Raw genomic sequence first — 15,391 nt, 5'->3', positions numbered from 1 at the left:
TGGTGGGATTGTAAATTGGTATTATGACTTTGGGAAACTATTTAGCAGTTCTTCTGAATGTTAAACACAGTTACCGCATGGCCTAGTAATTTTACTTCCAAGTAGAACTGAGATTAGGTAACTGGCTACAGTTGCTGGGCTAACCAAGGGTGGTGAAAACGTATGTCCACACAAAAACCTGTACATGACTGTTCATAGTAAAACATCATTCATAATAGCCAAAAAGTGAAAACAACACAAATGTCCATCAATTGATGAATGGATCAATTTTGAGACAGGATCTCACTCTGTTTGCCCAGACTGGAGTGCAGTAGCACAACGCAGATCACTGCAGCCTCGACCTCCTAGGCTCAAGCAATCCTCCCACCTCAGCCTCCCAACTGGAACTACAGGCACGTGCTACCATACCAGTTAATTTTTAAAAATTCTTTTTGTAGAGAAAAGGTCTTGCTGTTGCCCAGGATGGTCTCAAACTTCTGGGCTCAAGCAATTCTCCTGCCTTGGACTCTTAAAGTGTTGGGATTACAGTCATGAACCACCATGCCTACTGACAAGAGAAATTTTTATTAGAAAGTCATAATTCACTGAGTGCTTACCAAACGCCAGACATGGTGTTCAGCACTTATGGCAACCTGTTCCAGGGGTACATATTGTTACAATCTCCATGCAACACTTGAGGAAACGGAGGCTCTAATATTAGGTAACTGGCTATGGTTGCTGGGCTAGTGAGTGGCCAAGCCAGGACTTGAATTTAGGCTGTCTGACTTCAAAGCTGTTCTGTCTGGGTCTGCGTGTCTGGAATGGCCAATAGTGTAAAACATAGCTGAGGACCAGTTAATAAAGATGGCAAGTTGTCCTTTGGGTTTATGAGCAAGGAAATCTTTGGGGAACTTGGTAAAGTTCTGGGCAAGAGGGCCGATTCTAACGGTTTGAAGAGCGAGTAGGAGTGAGGAAATGGAAAGCGCTCAGCAGTTTGCCTGGAAAGTGCGGAGAGACAGAGCCCTAGCTGGAGGATGAATGTGCTATTGCTTTTTATTTCTTGGCAATTTCAGCACATGTAAATAGTGAAAAACACCTGTGAGGAGTTGAAAAGGCCCAGTATGGTGTTCTGGGCCCAGAGGAAATAAGAAAGAAAAGATGGAGACTGGGGGCAGTAACACACACCTGTAATCCCAGCACTTTGGGAGGCTGAGATGGGTGGATCGCTTGAGCTCGGGAGTTGGAGACCAGGCTGGGTAACATGGCAAGACCCCTGTCTCTACAAAAGATACAAAAATTAGCCAGGCATGATGGCATGCATCTGTGGTCCCAGTCACTTGGGAGGCTGAGGTGGGAGGATCACTTGAGCCCAGGAAGCAGAGGTTGCAGTGAGTCAAGTTCATGCCACTGCACTCCAGCCTGATAACAGAGTGAGATCCCATCTCAAAGCAAAACAAAACAACAACAACAACAGAGGAAAACATGGGATGGCTCCTAGTACTGACAGTCAAGAGAACTGAAATCTGACACCTAGAGACAAGCTACTTTGGTTCTTAAACTTAACTCTTGTGCTGATTTCATCGTGTGCCCTTTTTACTTTTTTATATATTTGTTTTTTGAGATGGAGTCTCACCTCTGTCGCCCAGGCTGGAGTGCAGTGGCATGACCTCAGCTCACTGCAGCCTCTTTAGCAATTGAAGCTTATCTTTAGAAATTAAGAAGGCAGAATTGATGACTAAGGAACATCATTGTAATTAGGAAAAAAGATTAATTATTTACATCATTCAAGCCCTCTGCAATTCTTTTAATGCAGTTTCATAATCATTTGTCTTATTAATTACAATAAAAGCATGCCAATATTAGGTTTATAGCATGTCATCTTTATAATCTCTCTGTCTTCAGAGCTTCCTAAACATTCTAAGACACTATGCAGGAGTTAGAAACTGCCTGGTTTAATTGGGCCTGTAGTGAGGTCTAAATGAAGACCAGGGGAGAAATTCTACTGATTTTCAAATTTGGCTACACCTGGAAATCTACCAGGAACTTTTAAAAAGTACTGATGCGTGAGTTTCAATCTGAAGACTGTATTCAAATTTAACTGATGCTTTTTATAGATCATTTTTTTCCAGCCATGACCCAGTCCAGGATTACATATTTCATTTCGTTTTCAGGCTCGTTAGTCTCCTTTAAACAGTTCCCCAGTCTTTCTTTGCTTTCATGATCTTGATTTTTTTTTTTTTGAGACGGAGTTTCGCTCTTGTTGCCCAGGCTGGAGTGCAGTGGCACGATCTGGGAGCCACTGCACCCAGACATGATCTTGACTTTTTTGAATAGTCCAGTCATTTTATAGCCTGTCCTGGCCGGGTACGGTGGCTCACACCTGTAATCTCAGCACTTTGGGAGGCCAAGGCGGGCAGATCACGAGGTCAGGAGATCAAGACCATCCTGGCTAACAAGGTGAAACCCTGTCTCTACTAAAAATATAATAAATTAGCCAGGTGTTGTGGCAGGTGCCTGTAGTCCCAGTTACTCGGGAGGCTGAGGCAGGAGAATAGCTTGAATCTGGGAGGCGGAGGTTGCAGTGAGCCAAGATCGTGCCATTGGACTCTGGCCTGGCAACAGAGCAAGACTCCGTCTCAAAAAAAAAAAAAAAGGTGGGACAACTTGAAGTGGGGACGGGGAGGGTTCCTGGTCATAGGTGGATTCAAAGATTTTATGGTTGGCAGTTGGTTGAAAAACATTATGTTATTATCTAAAGATCTGGAATCAATAGAAAGGAACTCTGGATTAAGATAAGTGGTTGGTCAAGTGCAGTGGCTCATGCCTGTAATCCCAGCACTTTGGGAGGCCGAGGTGGGTGGATCACCTGAGGCCCAGGAAATCGAGGCTGCAGTGAGCCGAGACTACATCACCGCACTCCAACCTGGGTGATACAGTGAGACCCTGTCTCAAATAAAAGGTGCTAGACTCTTAGTTAATCTCTCCTGAGTCAGGAAAAGATCTGGAAAGGGAAGGGGGTTTTCTACAGAATGTAGATTTCCCCCATAAAAGTCAGCTTTGTAGGGCCATTTAAAAAATACGTCAAGGAGGCCGGGCATGGTGGCTCACACTTGTAATCCCAGCACTTTGGGAGGCTGAGGCGGCTGGATCATGAGGTCAGGAGATTGAGACCATCCTGGCCAACATGGTGAAACCCGGTCTTTAATAAAAATATGAAAATTAGCTGGGCAGGGTGGTGCGTGCCTGTAATCCCAGGTACTTGGGAGGCTGAGGCAGGAGAATCACCTGAACCAGGGAGTCAGAGGTTGCAGTGAGCCGAGATCATGCCACCGCACGCCAACCTGGTGACAGAGTGAGACTCCATCTCAAAAAAAACCAAAAACGAAAAAACAAATATATTTCGGGGTAAAATACTTCACTTTCAGGGCCTGCTATCTGGCATGTGATGTTACACTAGAGCCAGGTTGGAATTTGGTATATTATTGCTACAAAGAGTCAGCTTTGTCAGCTGACAGCTTAAGTGCGCTGTTTTAATGTTAATGCTGGTCAGCTGTGCCTAAATTCCAAGGACAGAGGGTATAACGAGGCAATCCCTTCAACCAATCCCTTCTTCCCCTCATGGCCTGAACTAGTTTTTCAGGCCTCCTTTGGAATGCCCTTGGCTAAAGGGGGTCCATTCACGTGGTTCAGAGTCTGAGAATGTTATGTTTGGTGTATGATCATATATACCAAAATCTACTGCAGAAGATTTTATAGGAAGATTTCATATGTAATTTGCAATTTTTTCTTCCAGTCTGTGACTTGTTATTTTGTTCACAGTGTCTTTCACAAGTGAAAATTTTTAATTTCTAGAAAGTCCAATTCATTAAATCTTTCTTTCATAGATTATATTGTATCTAAAAAGTCATTGCCAAATCAGGAGTCACAAAGACTTTCTCCTGTGTTTTCTTTTAGCAGTTTTACAGCACGATCTCTGCTCATTGCAACCTCCGCCCCCTGGGCTCAAGCGATCTTCCTACCATAGCCTCCCAAGTAGCTGGGTCTTCGCCATGTTGCCCAGGCTGGTCTCGAACTCCTGAGCTCAAGCAATCCGCCCACCTTGGACTCCTAAAGTGTTGGAATTACAGGCGTGAGCCACCGCGCCCGGCCTGTATTTTATATTTAAATCTATGATTCATTTAAAGTTAATTTTTTCTAAGGTGTGAGATGTGTCAAAGTTTATTGTTTTTGCATATAGATGTCCAATTTGTTCATCACCATTTGTTGAAAAAGACGATTTCTCCATTGAATTGCCTTTGTATCTTTGATAAAAATCAGTTGACTATATTAGTGTGGTTCTATTTCTGAGCTATTTTGTTCCACTGGTTTATGTGTCCTTTCTTTTTTTTTTTCTTTTTTCAAGATGGAGTTTCCGCTCTTGTTGCCCAGGGTGGAGTGCAATGGAACGACCTCGGCTTTCTTGCAACCTCCGCCTCCCAGGTTCAAGCAATTCTCCTGCCTCAGCCTCCCAAGTATCTGGGATCACAGGCATGTGCCAGTAGACCAAGCTAATGTTGTATTTTTGGTAGAGATGGGGTTTCACCATGTTGGCCAGGCTGGTCTCGAACTCCTGACCTCAAGTGATCCATCCACCTTGGGCTCCCAAGGTGGGTAATCACACCTGGGATTACAGGTGTGAGCCACCATGTCTGGCCTTATGTGGCTATCCTTTCACACAGCCTTGATCACTGTCAGTGAATATGAGCCTTCCTACTTCATTCTCCTTTACTAAGATTGTTTTCGTTATTCTAGATCCCTTGAATTTCTATATGATTTTTAGGATCAGCTAGCCAATTTCTCCCCGCCACATTCCCCAACTTGCTTTTCATTAGCCTAACCTTTAAGCTTTTACTTAAGTGTGATCAACCAGGTGAGGGTAGTAGGAGATATTTCCCAACACTTCTCATGTATACTCAAATTTTGGGTTCTTCTTTGAAGTAAAACAGGCTCTTCACTGTTTACAAGGTTATTTCTGATCTGCGAAACTTCTCTGTCCATATTTTTCCTCTGTTTTCCTCTATTCAGTCTTGGCTGCCACAATAAGACAGACAGAAAGTACAAAGATACTTGCATCTGTAGTGAGAACCTTAGCAGCACACAGTAATTGCACCAGGTCTGTCAAATGGATGTATAGCTTGTCAATTTTGGCAAGAGGCAGCAGGGATTTTGAAAGGGATTGTGTTGAATTGGTGGATCAATTTAGGAAATATTGCTATCTTAACAATATTAAGTCTCCAAATCCATGAACATGAGATATTTTTCCACTTATTTGAAGCTTTAATATCTTTCCACACTGTTTTAGAGTTTTCAGAAGTATTGCACTTCTTTTTATTACATTTATTTCTACATAGAGTTGATTCTCATCATTTGCAGTAATCACAATCTACCAAGTCACTCCAAACATTGAACTGGTGGTTACTACAGCTTTCGGAGCAATACAGGGTGAGGTTCTTGTGAGCCTCCGGTCTCAACATTTTTGTCAGTTGAAATGCCATTTGTGTTACATAGGTTTGTTTGCCAGTGCCCTTGTAAAGCAAGTCAGTCTCACCAGTGTTGAAAGCCTGCTCTTCCTCATAATCCTTTTTCTTTCTTTCTTTTTTTTTTTTGAGACAGAGTCTCACTCTGTTGCCCAGGCTGAGTGCAGTGGTGTGATCTCAGCTCACTGCAACCTCTGCCTCCCAGGTTCAAGTGATTCTCGTGCCTCAACCTTCCAAGTAGCTGGGATTACAAGTGCATGCCACCACACCCAGCTAATTTTTGTATTTTTAGTAGAGACGGGGTTTCACCATATTGGCCAGGCTAGTCTCGAACTCCTGACCTCAGGTGATCCACCCGCCTCAACCTCCCAAAGTGCTGGGATTACAGGCATGAGCCACTGCACCTGGCCTCATAATCCTTTTTATGTATAACACTTAGGTATTTTTAAAAATTCTTCTGTAGCCTCTTGTGTGCAGAACCTGCCTCTCCAGCAACTTTAATAAGGCAGGAGACTTGGACTCTGATCCTAGCTCTCATCACAACTAGCTGTAACGTTGGGCAAGCCTCTTAGGAAGAAAAAAAACCAAAAAGACTTTTGATGAGAATATCTCTAAGGTTCTACTTATTCTAGAGTTCAGGTATTACGCCACCAAAAAAAGTAACATTTGTATAGTAATTTTTAAAGCTCATGGCACCACCTGGTGGTTACAGAAAAGGACATGCTGAAGAAAGGAGATTCTGTAATTTTTGATTTTTGAATAAAAATGTCAATTTTCAGACAATTTCCCCTCTAAACTGGCTACCTATAGGCGCACTACTACATCTAAAAGCATCATAAAATTATGCTTACAATCACACCCTGCATAGAATTGCTTGTGAATGTAAAGACTTTACCTCTTGAATAGTTATCACCAATAAGCAGGTATTATTCTTACTTTTATTTTCTTTTTTTGGAGAGATAACGTCTCACTATGTTGTCCAGGCTCATCTCGAACTCCTGTACCCAAGAGATCCTCCCACTTCGGCCTCCCAAAGTGATAGGATTACAGGTGTGAGCCACTATGCATGGCCAGCTATTATTCTTTGGTTTTAAAGAAATCTGTTGGCCGGGTGCGGTGGCTCACGCCTGTAATCCCAGCACTTTGGGAGGCCGAGACGGGCGGATCACGAGGTCAGGAGATCGAGACCATCCTGGCTAACATGGTGAAACCCCGTCTCTACTAAAAAATACAAAAAACTAGCCGGGTGACGAGGCGGGCGCCTGTAGTCCCAGCTACTCGGGAGGCTGAGGCAGGAGAATGGCGTAAACCCGGGAGGCGGAGCTTGCAGTGAGCTGAGAACCGGCCACTGCACTCCAGCCTGGGCGGCAGAGCAAGACTCTTATCTCAGGGAAAAAAAAAAAAAAAGAAAGAAATCTGTTAAACAATTATATAAAATAAAATTTTTTTATTATACCAAAACATTTCCATATTAAAGTTTTTCATATGAGAAACGACTGTCAGAGGCACCAACAGATGCCTACCACATTACGCATAAAACACAATAATAGCAGTTTGTCTCCATTGTGTTTGTCTAATTTCTAATCATTATTAGATTGAGGTGATGCAATTTTGGTAAAAATGTGACAGAAGTGGTAAGTTCTTAGTGTATCATTTTGAAGCAGCATCATTGTCTGGGGTAAATACCTGGGGTTGGTCATCTTGCGCCAAGAAAATTAAGGACAGGAACATGCGGTTGGGTTAAGGAGCAGAAAGTTCAATATGCAGCAGAAAGGAGAGAGGAGAGCAGCTACTTGGGAGACAGAGGCTCGAAAACACAGAATAGCAGCCGACTGCCGCAGATTTTATAGGCAGGCTTGAGAAGAAGGCAGTGTGTGATTTACCTGGGCTCACATATTGATTTGACCAAGTATGGCACTTACATAGAGGCCAGGGAAAGCTGGTCGCCCTACCCTAATCTTATTATGCAAATGAGCTTTCCACTGGGCTGGCACCATCTTGTCTGTTCTTTATGGTACACGTGGCTGCAAAAACAGACGATGGATCCGCCATTTTGAACATGCCTAGTCCTAGGTGGTATATTCCTATTTGCACAACTGCTGGCATTCACTGGTGCAAGCTTCCAGCTTGCTTGTTTACGTCTGCAGCTCGATTTTACAGGCTGCTCTTTGTTAGAAAAGGAAATGATTTGCGGGCTGCTTTTCTTTCTCTTTTTTTTTTTTTTGAGACGGAGTCTTGCTCTGTCACACCCAGGCTGGAGTGCAGTGGCATGATCTCAGCTCACTGCAACCTCTGCCTTCTGGCTTCAAGCAATTCTCCTGCCTCAGCCTCCCGAGTAGCTGGGATTACAGGTGCCTGCCATCACGCCCAGCTAATTGTTTGTATTTTTAGTAGAGACGGGGTTTTACCATGTTGGTCAGGCTGGTCTCGAACTCCTGATCTCAGTTGATCCACCCACCTTGGCTTCCCAAAGTGCTGGGATTACAGGCTGATCTACCGTGCCTGGCCCTGGGGCTGCTTTTCATTAAAAGGGAAACCTTACCCAGGATTTCTGTATCCTATCTGCCTAAGTAATTTCTTTTTAACTCCTATATCAATACAAAAGGGTACATGATGTGAATGTGTCTAATTTCTGGTTATGTTAGCTTTGATCACTTCATTAAGACAGCTATCTACTGGGTTTATCGACTATGAAGTTACTATCTTTTCGTTTGTATTTAACAAACATCTTGTTAATTACTTTGAGACTATGCAAATATCCTGTTTCTCCTAATTTTAGTACCCATAGGAGGATCTTGTCTGCAACAGTTATTACAGTGGTGTTCTAAGGATGGTTTCTGTTTCCCTCATTCCTTTCCTATATATTAATTGGAATTATTTGGTGAAGAAGTGTCTCTTTTCCTGTATTTACTTATTTATTCATTCAACAACCTATGGTTTCATAGAATTTTTTTTTTTTTTTTTTGAGACAGAGTTTCACTCTTGTTGCCCAGGCTGGAGTGCAAAGGCACGATATCAGCTTCCTGCACCCACCGCAACCTCTGCCTCCTGGGTTCCAGCGATTCTCCTGCCTCAGCCTCCCGAGTAGCTGGGATTACAGGCAGGCGCCACCATGCCTGGCTAATTTTGTATTTGTAGTAGAGATGGGGTTTCTCCATGTTGGTCAGGCTGGTCTTCACCTCCCAACCTCAAGTGATCTGCCGCCTCAGCCTCCCAAAATGCTGGGATTACAGGCATGAGCCACCACGCCTGGCTAGATATTTATTTTGTTATTTAGGTTATAATCCAATACAGTCATTTATTTTATTGCTCAAATATGTTTGAATAATTTTAATATGATGAAAAGTTTTTGGTATAATGAAAAATATTTGAGCTGGGCATGGTGGTGTATGCTTGTAATCCCAGTGACTCAGGAGGCTGAGGCAGAAGGATGACTTGAGCCTGAGTTTGAGTCTGCAGTGAGCTATGATCACACCACTGCACTCCAGATCCTGACTCCAAAATATACATATATATAAATTTTATGTAATTGTTTAATAGGTTTTTTTTTTTTTTTTAGAGACAGAGTCTCACTCTGTCACCCAGGCTAGAGTGGCTCACTGCAAGCTCCACCTCCTGGGTTCACGCCATTCTCCTGCCTCAGCCTCCTGAGTAACTGGGACTATAGGCGCCCACCACCACACCTGGCTAATTTTTGCATTTTTAGTAGAGATGGTGTTTCACCGTGTTAGCAGGATGGTCTCGATCTCCTGACCTCGTGATCTGCCCATCTCAGCCTCCCAAAGTCCTGGGATTACAGGCCTGAGCCACCGCTCCTGGCCTGTTTAATAGGTTTTTTTTAAAAAGCCAAAGAATAATAACTGATTGGTGGTGACCATTCAGGGGTTAGTCTTGATGTTTACAAGGATTCAATGCAAGGTGTGATTTTAATCATATTTGTATGATACTTTTAGAAGTAGTAGTGCGTTTGTAGGTAGCCATTCTAAAGGGAAAATTGTCTGAAAATTGAAATTCTACAAAATAACTGAGGAGTACTCTTCAGAAGTGTCATGAAAAATAGGAAAAGATTGAGACCTGTCACTGAGGACATTAGACATGACAAAATGCAGTGTGGGATCCTAGAACAGAAAAAGAACATTAGAGAGGAAACTGGTGAAACCCCAGTAAAATCTGGGGTTTTATTAATAGTTTATTTAGTACCATCGTGCTGAAGTTAGTTTTGATAATTGCACTATAATTATATAAGAAGTTAAACTTAGGGGATATTGGGTGAAGGATACGTGGGAACTCTCTGTACTATTTTTGCAGCTTTTCTCTAAATCTAAAATTTTTCAAAATAAAAGGTTAAAAAATGATTCCCATATAAAAAAGGATCATCTCTGAGTTAATAATATGTGTTTATTATCAAGGGTAATTATCAGTTGCACAAGTCTTTTTATTTTATTTTATTTATTTTTTTGAGACAGAGTTTTGCTTTTGTTGCCCAGGCTGGAGTGCAATGGGATGATCTCAGCTCACTGCAACCTCTGCCTCCTGGATTCAAGCAATTCTCCTGCCTCAGTCTCCCGAGTAGCTGGGAGCACAGGCATACACCACCATGCCCGGCTAATTTTTGTATTTTTAGTAGTGACGGGGTTTCTCCATCTTGGTCAGGCTGGTCTCAAACTCCTGACCTGAGGTGATCTGCCTGCCTTGGCCTCCCAAAGTGCTGGGATTATAGGTGTGAGCCACTGTGCCTGGCCTGGTTGCACAAGTCTTATAGGAGATACCAGAATCTCCAAGAGGTACAACGTATCTTTAATTTGAATAGAAAGCAGAGGTTTGTGCTGTTATTCTGTTGTAGGCACAATGTGGTCGGCATCTGTTGGTTTTGCCAGACAGACACTCATTCCGCTATTTTCCTTTCTTTTTTTTTTTTTTTTTTTTTTGTGAGATGGAGTCTTGTTCTGTTGCCCAGGCTGGAGTGCAACAGCGTGATCTTGGCTCACTGCAAGCTCCACCTCTCCGGTTCAAGCGATTGCTCCTGTCCTCAGCCTCCAGAGTAGTTGGCATTACAGGTGCCCACCATCATGCTCGGCTAATTTTTGTATTTTTAATAGACACAGCATTTCCCCATGTTGGCCAGGCTGGTCCAGAACTCCTGACTTCAGTGGATCTGTGGCCTCAGCCTCCCCAAGTGCTGGGATTACAGGTGTGAACCAACGTGCCCGACCACATTCCCCTCTTTTCTGATAACTGCCCCCCCGTTATGCCACTTAATCCCTCCCTGGTCCAGTTCATGAGCTGCCCCACCCCAAAACTCCATGAACACATGACCCATCTGAGCCAATCAGTGCCTTCCTTGGCACTTTTGCTAGAACTATAAGGAAAGATAAATTTGTTTTCCTCTGGGATTGTTCAATTTGTAGGATATAAACCTGGAGCTACCTGATACCACCATGTAGAGAAAGAATCCTAAGAGTGAAAGCATAGAGAGAGACAACTCAGAGATGGTGAGGTCCAGCCCTAATTATATAACTTCAGCCCCTGAACCTAGGTATGTCAGAAATCATAGGTTTCTTGGTTAACTTAACCCTGTTAAGCATGAGTCACTGATACTCTCAACCTTCCACCCTTTCTGTCTCAGTTTATTTGGCTTAAGCCGGTTTGAGTTTAGTCTCTGTCACTTGATACCAAAAGAGTCATGAATGAGCTCTTCCTTTCTCCGTCATCATGGTGTGTGCTTGACTCCGCTTCTCACCATGTCTTCTCACAAGACTTTCAGGATTAAGTGATTCCTGGCCAAAAATCAAAAGCAAAATCGTCCCATTCCCCAGTGGATTCGTATGAAAACTGGTAATAAAATCAGGTACAACTCCAAAAGGAGACATTGGAGAAGAACCAAGCTAGGTCTGTAAGGAATTGCACATGAGATGGCACACATATTTATGCTGTCGGAAGGTCATGATCATGTTACCATATGAAGCTGAAAATGTCACCACTATCTGGAGAGTTAGATGTTTTATTGGGAATACATATTTTTTTCTCTGAATCTGTTATGAGCGTGTTGGTTGGTTGGGTTGAGTAATAAATATGTGAGATCTTTCATTTTTTAAAAAAAGAATAATGAATGAAACATTCTATATTTTATTTTTTAAAATTAATTTATTTTTGAGACAGGGTCTCACTCCTGTGGCTGAGGCTGCAGTGTAATGATGCGAGCTTGGCTCACTGCAGTCTCTACTTCCTGGGTTCAAGTGACCCTCCCACATCAGCCTCCCGAGTAGCTGGGACTACAAGCAGACACCACCACACCCAGCTAATGTTGTATTTTTAGTAGAGAAGGAGTTTCACCAAGCTATGTAGCCTGGTCTTGAACTTCTGAGCTCAAGTGATGAGCCTGCCTTGGCCTCCCAAAGTGCTGGGATTACAATCGTGAGCCACTGTGCTCAGCCTACATTCTATATTTTGATACTCACTTTGAAATTCAAATGTATTAAAGGAGAACATTGATTTTATATTTTTGTAAAGGCAGTCTTGTTTTAAAGAGAGAAAAATTTGGGCACAGTGGCTCATGCCTGTAATCCCAACACTTTGAGAGGCTGAAGCAGGAGAATTAGTTGAGCCCAGGAGTTTGAGACCAGCCAGGGCAACATAGTGAGATCCCTGTCTCTACAAAACAAACCAAAACTAGCTAGGTGTGGTGGTGCGTGCCTGTAGTCCTAGCTACTCAGGAAGCTGACGCAGGAAGATTGCTTGAGCCTAGGAGTTTGAGGCTGTAGGTGAGCCATGATTGCCCCACTGTACTCCAACCTGGGCTACAGAGCAAGACACTGTCCCCCAACCCAGAAACAGAAAATGAAAGAAAAATTTGACACAAGTTGTCACCTTAACAATTTTAGAAACAGTTCTTTTTCTTTTCTTTCTTCTTTTTTGTTTTTCTTTTCTTCTTTTTTAGACAATGTCGCATTCTGTCGCCCAAGCTGGAGTGCAGTGGCATCCTTACGGCTTACTGCAGCCTCAACCTCCCAGGCTCACACCATCCTCCCATCTCAGCCTCCCAGGTAGCTGGCACTATAAACTTGCGCCACCATACCTGGCTAATTTTTGTATTTTTAATAGAGATGGGGGTTTCACCATGTTTCCCGGGCTGGTCTTGAACTCCTGGACTCAAGTGATCCTCCCACTTCAGCCTCCCAAAGTGCTCAGATTATAGACATAAGCCACCATGCCCAGCCAATTTTTTCTTTCATGAGTCATTAAGCTATGTGAAACTTAGTGGACAGAAATTGTAAAACAGTCCAAATGTGTTTAATTTCCATGGTTATCCACTGGGGAATATGGGTCAATAGAGACAAGAGGACTGCTCTTGTTTCTCAACATCTATATACCTTTCAGTGTCTAACATAAACACATTCCCAATAAAATTAACAACTGTTAATTGGAATTCACTCTAGTTGTAGGGGAAAGGAAATATTTAAATCCTTTTCAGATTTTTTTCTTTTCTTTTCTTTTCTTTTTTTGAGATGGAGTTTCACTCTAGTTGCCCAGACTGGAGTGCAGTGGCACAATCTTGGCTCACTGCAACCTCCACCTCCCGGGTTCAAGCGAATCTCCTGCTTCAGCCTCCCAAGTAGCTGGGATTACAGGTGCACGCCACCATGCCTGGCTAATTTTCTTTTTTTTTTTTTTTTTTAAGTAGAGATGGGGTTTCCCCCTGTTGGCCAGGCTGGTCTCGAACTCTTGATCTCAGGTGATCCGCCCACTTCAGCCTCCCAAAGTGTTAGGATTACAGATGTGAGCCACTGTGGCTGGCTCTTTTTCAGATTAAAGAAAAAAATTATCTTCGTATCTTGACCATGCTACCTTCAAACCAGTTTTCATTAAAAAAAAAATCAAGACAAGAGCAATATTAGATTTATGTCTGACGGCATTAAAAAGCTGCAAGCACAAGAGGATAGAGAATACGTTTTCTTTTTAAGTATCTAGGGAACATACATGAACACTGATCATCTATTAGGCCAGAAATAAAATATCAATTTCAAAAGGCAGAAATATTACAGACATTTTCTGAATACAGTATGATAAACCTAGAAATTAATTATCGAATCAGAAAAAATTCCCCTTGTCCTGAAGATTAAGAAATTGTCTTAAATGATGCTTGAGTCAAAGGGGGAAATAAGAACCAATGCTGAACTTCTAAGATGGAATTAAAACATAAGGACAGTTGCTAGCATCTGTGCTGTCATTGTGTGAATTAGAAAAGGTGTTCCTTTTTCAAGTAAAAACAGAGACCAACCCTGCTGTATCTGTGAGTGACGATGGCCTGGAGCCCAGCTGGCTGAAAGATGAGCATGAGGCTCTGGGGAATTAGAGCCAAAGTGAGTTGGTAACTGGAGAAGAAAGAAAACATAAATTTCTCTTCTCTAGGGGAAAGAAACCTGAGTACAAGTTTTTCCTTAAGATTGGAAGCAAATTTCTATTAAAGTCCTTGCTAGCAAGATTTTGAAGGCCAGGAAAAAGTAATATGCAAGAAGTGTTTTCTTTGATTGAGTTCTATATTCTCAAGACCTGACTCCTAAGAACAAAAAGACAAGAAAGCAGTTTATTAAAATACAAGAATTTTAATAAACTTGTTACTTTCCTGTAACCCACTATAGATTTACCTGTTTCAAATGCTTTTTATTTTTTAATTTTTAATTTTTTTTTGAGGCAGTGTGTTGTTCTGTCACCCAGGCTGGAGTGCAATGGCGTGATCTCAGCTCACTGCAAACTCCTCCTTCCAGGTTCAAGCAAGCCTTGTGCCTCAGCCTTCCAAGCAGCTGGGATTACAGGTGTGTGCTGCCATGCCCAGCTAATTTTTTCATTTTTAGTAGACATGGGGTTTCGTCATGTTGCCCAGGCTGATCCTGAACTCCCAGCCTCAAGTGATCTGCCTGCCTTAGCCTCCCAAAGTGCTGGGATTACAGGCATGAGTCAACTGCACCTGGCCAGTTTTTTAATTTTTTGAGGTAGGATCTTGCTGTGTTGCCCAAGCTGGAGTGCAATAAGTAGCATAGTCATGGCTCACTGCAGCCTCAGCCTCCCAGGCTCAAGTGATCCTCTCGCCTCAGCCTCCCAAATAGCTGGGACCACAGGTAGACACTACCATGCCCTGCTAATCAAGCACTTTAGAAATATAACTGTGTCATTTTAACAAGTTACTGTGTAGAGTGTGGAAATCTTAGAGGATCAATAAAAGAGCCAAAAAAAAAAAGTCCCCAAATAAGTTACTGTGAAAAGTAATGGTCAGAGTTTTCTGTCACCTGATGTAAATGATTTGCGAGTAAGCTTGCCAAGCCTGTCTTAAAGGATGCCTATATTCAAAGCCAAGAAAAGTCCCAGTTTGTAATTGTGTTGCTATTATAAATAACCATGCAGATAGTCCCTTCTTGCAGCAGTAGAATATTTTTGAATGGAGGGACTCCTGACATTACTTTCCTAAAATCACAAAAGGCTCTCACTCTCAGGGTTTTGTTTTGTGTGGATAACTTTCTCTTATAGTCACATCTCTCCTAGAATGGGAGCAATAAAGCCTGTAGGTGCCATGAAAGGATGGGGACCTCACCAGAGAGGACTGGTCTCAGCAATGCCCTTAAGTGGTCAAAACATGCTGCGGTTGAGGACAGGATTGTGAGGGGATAGAGGTGAGGTAGGGAAGTAACTGATTGCATTTATACTGAGATGAATAGCAACCTAGAAATTGAGGGGAAGAGCTGTTGAAGAGCTCTTTCTGGCATGAGGAGTAGGGGTAGCTCAAGGTGGATTTTGATGCAGGAGTCACTGGGCAGGAATTTAAGAAACTTCCATTGTGACACTAGGGATAGGCCACAATGGTGCAGTGACAAAATAAAGACCTGGTTGCTAGGGCCAGAGAA

At 42.6% G+C, this 15,391-nt stretch overlaps 1 pseudogene; it reads left to right on the top strand.

The window, feature by feature from the left end:
- Positions 1-11,236: 11,236 nt before the first annotated feature.
- On the top strand, positions 11,237-11,408 carry LOC117064536 (annotated as a pseudogene).
- The last annotated feature ends 3,983 nt before the right edge of the window (positions 11,409-15,391 follow it).

The sequence above is a fragment of the Trachypithecus francoisi genome, unplaced genomic scaffold (assembly GCF_009764315.1).
Source record: "Trachypithecus francoisi isolate TF-2019V2 unplaced genomic scaffold, Tfra_2.0 Lachesis_group2, whole genome shotgun sequence".
In the NCBI taxonomy this organism is placed as follows: Eukaryota; Metazoa; Chordata; class Mammalia; order Primates; family Cercopithecidae; genus Trachypithecus; species Trachypithecus francoisi.
The sequence above is the reverse complement of the archived record's forward strand: the minus strand, read 5'-3'. Positions and strand labels throughout refer to the sequence as shown.